Here is a 7,138-nt window from a genome sequence, read left to right as displayed (position 1 = left end):
GTTCCCCCTTGTCAGGTGTGGAAGTCTCCTTTCTTCCCTTTGACAATGCGCACTTTTTGGGTTGTGGATTCTCTCTCTGAACCTACAAACTCCCTCTCGTACTCGACTCCAGGTTGAGTCTCAGAAACCTTGTTCTTCCTTCGATCTATAGGCTTGTTGTTTACCCTGTATAGACCCTTCTCCCTGACTCCAAAGATTGCTCTTGTGGAGCTAGAGCCACTCGACCTGAGTATCACCTTCCCATCTCGGAATAATATTTCAAACCCCTTTAGCCTCAATCGTTGAGATAGACAACATGCTGCACTTAAGCTTTAGTTCCCATAGTACATCTTGAACTCATAGTAGCCCTCCTAACTCCACATCCTAAATGGTACAACCCATCTCCCTCTGACAACTTTTTTATTCTTAACACCAATATTCACATGCAAACTAGAGTCCCACTCAATCAACGTCTCAAATACTTCTCGTGATCTTGTCATATGCTTCAATGCCCCGCTATCAATGAACCAAGCACCCCCACCAATGTGGTGCTCTAAGAAATGAGAGACTAGAGAAAGCTCCTCATCGAACCTTCTCACAAAATCATGCTACTCGACTGCAGATGAAGCAACCATTTTCGTCTCTTTCTTCTTCTCATTATTGTTAAGAAATCCAAAGAGTGGTAGTTAAATGATTTCTCTTATTATGACATTATCTTTTGATGTTTTTCATTATTATTATTTGTTCTTTTGAATTATCTTTTCTTATCATCAAGACTAATGCCAAGCAACAAATAAAAGAGAAAACAAGATGTAGGCACACTGCCAGGGCAAAACCCCACTCTAGGGGAAAACCCAGTCAAAATTCTTCCTTTAGTAGATTCAAGATGAGACAACCAAGACCCTTACAATTTAGACTCGAGATTACCTCCATCAAGTCATCCTTCTTCCTTTCATTGTGTTAGCATCAAATACTTGTCACTAAGATGGTACCGAATTCTTGTCTCTGTCGCGGCACTAAAATATCATTGCAATAGCATCGAGACCTTGTGGTAGCATTGAACCTATTTCACTAAGATAGCACTGAGATCTTTATCATTACACCGAAATCTTGTCACTATAATGGGACCCTATCACAATGGCAGCACTGAAACCATCTTCTTGCAATATATAGTGAAGTTGTATCTTCATCAAATTGTGCCATCACTGAAATACTAATAGTAAATATTGTCCCTTCACGAAATGCCAAGACTCTGTCTTCACCGAAATGTTGAGACTGTGCCACCACCGAAATAATAAAACTATGCCATCACCGAAATTCTTAGAACCCATTCTCTGAAAAGACCAAACTGTCTCACTGTAGTAGTACCAAAAGTTTCACACTAAAATCCGAACTCATCTCCTTGTGAAAAATGTGAACTCCCTGTGCTTGTATATATAGTATTTCGTCCACCATAAATGAGCAGACATGATCATCATGAAGATATGTGTCTTTGTGTAGGCCAACATGTGTTCTTTGAGGGAAGCCGACTTGATGGAGACTTGGATGAAGAGGTTGACTTGATGGAGGAATACTTGACCAAACAACAAATTGACTTTGACCCAAATAAATAATCCTAAAGCCTACAATGGAGGCTTGACCTATAACAATTGACCCGAGCATGAAACCCATGCTTTAATAAGTCAATTTAATAATAATAATAAATTATTTTATTTTTCTTAAATAAATATATTACATTTTGACTCAAGTACAATTTATGAAGACCGAACCTAGTTACAATCTTCAACGCTCCCTCTTAACTAGGGAGGTATTCATATTTACATATAACCATAGAGGTACATGGAAGATCTCAAAACACATCCATCTACGAAGAAGTTTAGGCACCACAATGCCACGGACTAGATTCCTAACCAGGGCAATCTATCCATTGGTCTCTCAACAAGTTAGGCACCGCAATGCCACAGACTAGATTCCTAACCAAGGCAATCTATCTAGGTGGGACTAATATGGACTCAAGCTTTCAACCTCTCTAGGTACCATCAAGCTTACTTCCTAACCATCAACCCAAAGATCCAAGTATGTGTCAAAGTTCAATGACCAATGCCACCTTTCCTACTTCGGGAACTAAACATCAACACAAAGTGACGGCCAGATTTCCTCCTAGACAATGCTTCACATACAAAGCCTCAACACTCCTTGATCCAGCAGAGCAAGGATAACAAATCTTTCCTGATCAAACTGATCGATAACCAGCATGTTATCAAAACCTTCAAGAGATTTACCTGTACAATCACAACCCCAATCAATAATACACTTTCAAAAGTACATACTTCAATACAAACCTTTGGGGTCATTCTAGATGTTGCTTCTCAACATAGTGGGATTATCAATCAAATCTTTGACAGAAGATTCCTCAATTATACACTTTCCTTTCCTACTTCACATGCAGCAACATATCATTCAAAATGTGTTCTCCAATTTCCTTCTCTCACTCATGACCTTCACTAAAACTTACGACTGTTAGTCCCAGTCTAGTGCATGACACATGAAGTAGAGAACCATATCTGTCACTCCCTCTTAATTAGAGAGGATCTAATATTCTCAACCATCGTCTTATCCTAGGGAGATTCCTTTCATTCAAGTTCCCTCTTAACTTAAGGAGATTCCATCCAGACTCCCTCTTACCTTAGGGAGTTCTCTTTTTTCCAGGCTCCCTCTTAGCCAATGGAAATCAACTTCTTCTTTTCAACATCGGAGATTCTTTCATGGCTTCCATTTTATCATAGTTATCATCATTATCATCATTCATATCAACTTTACTTGCGATCATCTTCACAATCTTGAAGATTGTGTACCTGCACAACCTAGATAACCAAATCTATAGAAGCATGAAGTTAGTCATATGGAAGCATTTCAACTTTATATATATTGGATACCCAAACAAGAGATACATTCTCTTCAACATTTTGCTAGGGACTTTGTCATAAATTCTAGACTAACGACTTTCATTATATCTAGGGTTTCAGTGTTTCTACCAATGGTATACCATACTACAACATATAGCAAACCCTAGAAACAATTCAAAATAGATCTTCAAAGAAACTTTCAGAATTTATATGTTGGATTTCTCAATAGGATTTTATGCAAACCCTGGAATTCATACATGATCTCTAACAATCAAAATCAATTACAGCGTAACAACATGAATAGATTTTACTAGGGTTTGATGTACACCCTAGATTTCACACTTACACAAACTCAACAATTACTATATAAATTTATAGATTCCAGATTGTCATATCACATATATTAGAGAATTTAGCTACTACTAGGGTTTAGCTGCAAGCCCTAGATTTACCAAATAGCATCATCCTAGAACATCAAACTCATACAAGGGCTTATATTAAATCCTAAGACTTATGACCAACAATAATTAGGTCAACACACATATCTAAGAATTAATCATATCATATGTCAGGCAACATATTAGACACATACCAACCTAGGCCAAGCTAGGGATTCAACCACATCGACACATACCAACCTAGACCAAGCTAGTCTCTCCTCCTCTTCATATGTTTCAATGATGCTTCTTTTCACTTGCCCACTATAGTGAACTGATTCTTTCCCAACCTCTTTGTCATATTCTGCTTCAAAACTTTCATCTTCTGGAAGGTATTCTTTCACATCTTTGACAGCTTTAAAAGACTGTCTATCTTCTTCCAAACCTGCAATCATACACAAATCATTAGTTTTAAAAATACAAGACCTTTTGGTCTCACTTGATGCTTCAGTCATCAAGTCTTCTGGTTGCTTTGAATCATTCATATGATTCAACTCCTCTAGCTCTTCATCACTTTCAAAAAGTAATGGTCCACTTTCTGGTTCACATATCAAAACTTCAACATCTTCTTCAACATCTCCCTTTTGTTGTAGCTCAACTCTTTCGAGCTTCTCTGTAATTTGTTCAAGTTCCCTTATCTCCTTTATTATCTGCATATTCACCTATTGATTCCTCTTCTCTTATAGCCTCTTCCATTTCACTTTCTTTCTCATGATATAACCATGTTTCTGGTTTGCTTCATTGCTTTGCAACATCTCCATTAACACTTAGAGCTGAACTGCTATCTCGGCCTTCTTCCTCTCATATTCCTCTTTGCTTAACTGTCTTTTTATGCCATTTGCCTTGGAATCCTTCTCCTTTTGTCCTCTGTTGTGATCTCTTTAGAACCTCTGCTATGACTGTCACTAGTCATCATCCTCTCCAACTCTATGAGTTCCTCACTCACTTCACTATGAGTTGCACTAAATCCTCTTCAACAGAAAGTCCTCGTTGCTACCACTTACCTCACCAAGCTCTCCTCACTCAGTCTTTTGGTAAGAAATTGGTTCTCTATCTCTGGAACCTCCTTTGAGCAATTCTCTTTGATCCTTCTAGGCTTCAACTCATCTGTACTTTCCAAGAACACCACTATCTTCTTTATCCAATCTCCATTGGAATTCCTCAAGGTTCTACCACATTTCTGCTTTCACTTACAAAACTCTTACCAGCTTCCTTTATCTCTTAGCAATTCTAACCACATCCTTTGTGGAATTGCCTTTTGGGAGTTGCAACAATACTCTTGCTTCAATGCAAAGACTGCAACCTTCTAATCTTCAATATAATTAGAATAAAACCATATCATCTTACCTTCAAGACCTCTGTCTGATCTTGTCCTCCCATTCACCTACACTTTTGAATGGACTGTCCTTTCCACTAGCTTTCAGTTGTTTCTTCAAACTCTGCTTCTTCAAAAACTTACAAACATCCTTCTTATAGTTTAACTACTATAAACCCACTCTAAAATTTCACTCATTCAATATCTGCTAATCATCAGAACAAACTGCATACCTCCACCTACCTTCAGGATCTCACCATTTCTGAAAACCTGTTTCAGCAGATCTTTATGCTTCCATTGCACAAATCCTCAATATTCAGCTACTATCAATCAGATTTAGAATCTGATTCTAGCTTCCAATCCTCTGGCTTTATCTTGGTAAAGCTCAACTATCAGCAACAATTTCTCCTTTGCTGAGTTTTCTTCCACTCAGAAATCCTTAACAATTCCTTCCATTGCTACTTCTTAAGGCTTGATATCCTTTTTCTGAGATACTTCATTAGCTGCAGCCATCAATCTTCAATCTATTTCTCTGTCAGCAAACTCAAATCATAATTAAACAAAACAATACCTGTATGATTTCTCCATCCTCTCTTCACATCCGAGTGAATCTCCATTCTCCAAACATCGTTGTGGATCCTTCCTATCTCTGCAATCTCTTCTTAATTCTTGTTCACCTGCCTCTAAGAACTTAACTGTTCTTCTCCATTCCTCTAGCTTTACTCTGGTTGCTTCACTGTCATATTAGAATTTGATCTCCCTTGCTTGCATACACATCTTCCCAAATATCTCTATTCTGAATTCTTTCAAGAAACTTTCACCCATAATTGCTTTCTTATGCCTGATACTAAATGTTTCATTTATAATTCATCTCTGATACCAAATTGACGCAGGGTTACCCCTGCACATACCCACAGTATGCATAAAGAGGCGTAAATACCTTGTTCAAGTAATTTAACTCACCTAAGGAGTCAAATCTTTAACTATCAATGGTTAATGCCCTTTTAGTCACAATTCCTTTGAATCGGAACTAAATCACCCCGCTTTAAACCTTCTATCGGAACTTTATACCCACATAGCCTAGCCCTTAGGCCAAATCCTTCATATCGGGACTTTTAAACCCTCATAATCCTTCATTTATCATTATACACCCTTTTCTTAAAGCCTTCCATTATTTCTCCTCTATCGGGACTTAAAACCACTTCACAACCTTTATAAAACCTTAAATCACACATATATGACCTTTCCCTTACAAAACCTTTGGTTACATATGTTCTTAACACATAAATCTCTTATCAGCGCATATTTCCTTATAAACCATTTACAAAGGAAAATGCCCACATAAACATACATTTCCGCCCTTCTGTATAGCCTTGTCATGTTTCCCGAGGTTTAACCTCATTGCAATCGGCCATCGCTCCTTCCACGATTCATACGTATATATATGTCTTCACCGCCCCTTCCACTCCGATATGCGATATTGGAACGTTTTAACGTATATTTCAGCATTAAACCACTTTAACACAAATATATGGAATTACACTAAATTCCGCTTGAAACATATCTGCGGACCTCAAATAATATGTACCTGCAACTATAACTTCGTCAGGTCCGGTTCCTTGAGCCTTCCCACTACAATTTCCGCAACGGCCGACCTCTGATCAGCGATTATCGCTATCGCACCATCGCAATTGACCCTTTCCACTTAAACTCTGATCCGACATACATTACGGACCCGATAGGCTTATAGGTTACATCTGATAAGGTTTCGAGTCCAATTATAGATTGCATGTCGCAATCGCTTCCTCCCTTTGGGATATGCGATGCGATCCCGATTAATCCACTCTGCCGATTTAATCCTGGCCGTCGATCATCCCGATCCAACAGCTACTGTGCATGGATATTTCACTTCTCCGCTAATCCAATTAAAATGTATTTGTGCTATTTATTCAGCGTCTCTGTGGATTCTGGCTTTCTTCAAAGTTCTGGTCTCTCAGTGTTTTTAACTGCGCACTTCCTCCTGAGCTTGAATTTGATCTTTCTAATGGTTTCACCTATCCATTGTGGTTCTCCTCTTCTTGTCTTTCTTTGTGTACTCCACCTCGAATCTTCCTCCTTACGTTTACTACACTTGACTGCATAAATATATATATATGTGTACACTTTCTAAATACATTCAATTCATCCGTCAACACTCAATCACGCGCTTATATAGGATTTTAATTAATCTATGTATCTATATAATTACAACAATGAATTACAGACTGAGATCTCTATCTCTCTGGCCTAATCTTCAATATCAGTGGCCTCTATTTCCTAATCTGCAATATCAGTGGCCTCTATTTCCTAATCTGCCCGTAGGCATACAAACACTCCAATATGCTATCGATTTTCATATTCAACCTCTCTAACCCTTGTTCATGCCTTTTAGGCTTACATTTATATCAAGGAATTCTAAAACCAATTTCTGGTTTTAGATCCATAGATTCCTCAACCACATT

Source organism: Pinus tabuliformis, chromosome Q, assembly GCF_031772625.1.
Source record: "Pinus tabuliformis cultivar Carrire ecotype Pingquan chromosome Q, CPIR1, whole genome shotgun sequence".
Taxonomy (NCBI): Eukaryota; Viridiplantae; Streptophyta; class Pinopsida; order Pinales; family Pinaceae; genus Pinus; species Pinus tabuliformis.
This window is presented reverse-complemented; position numbering follows the sequence as displayed.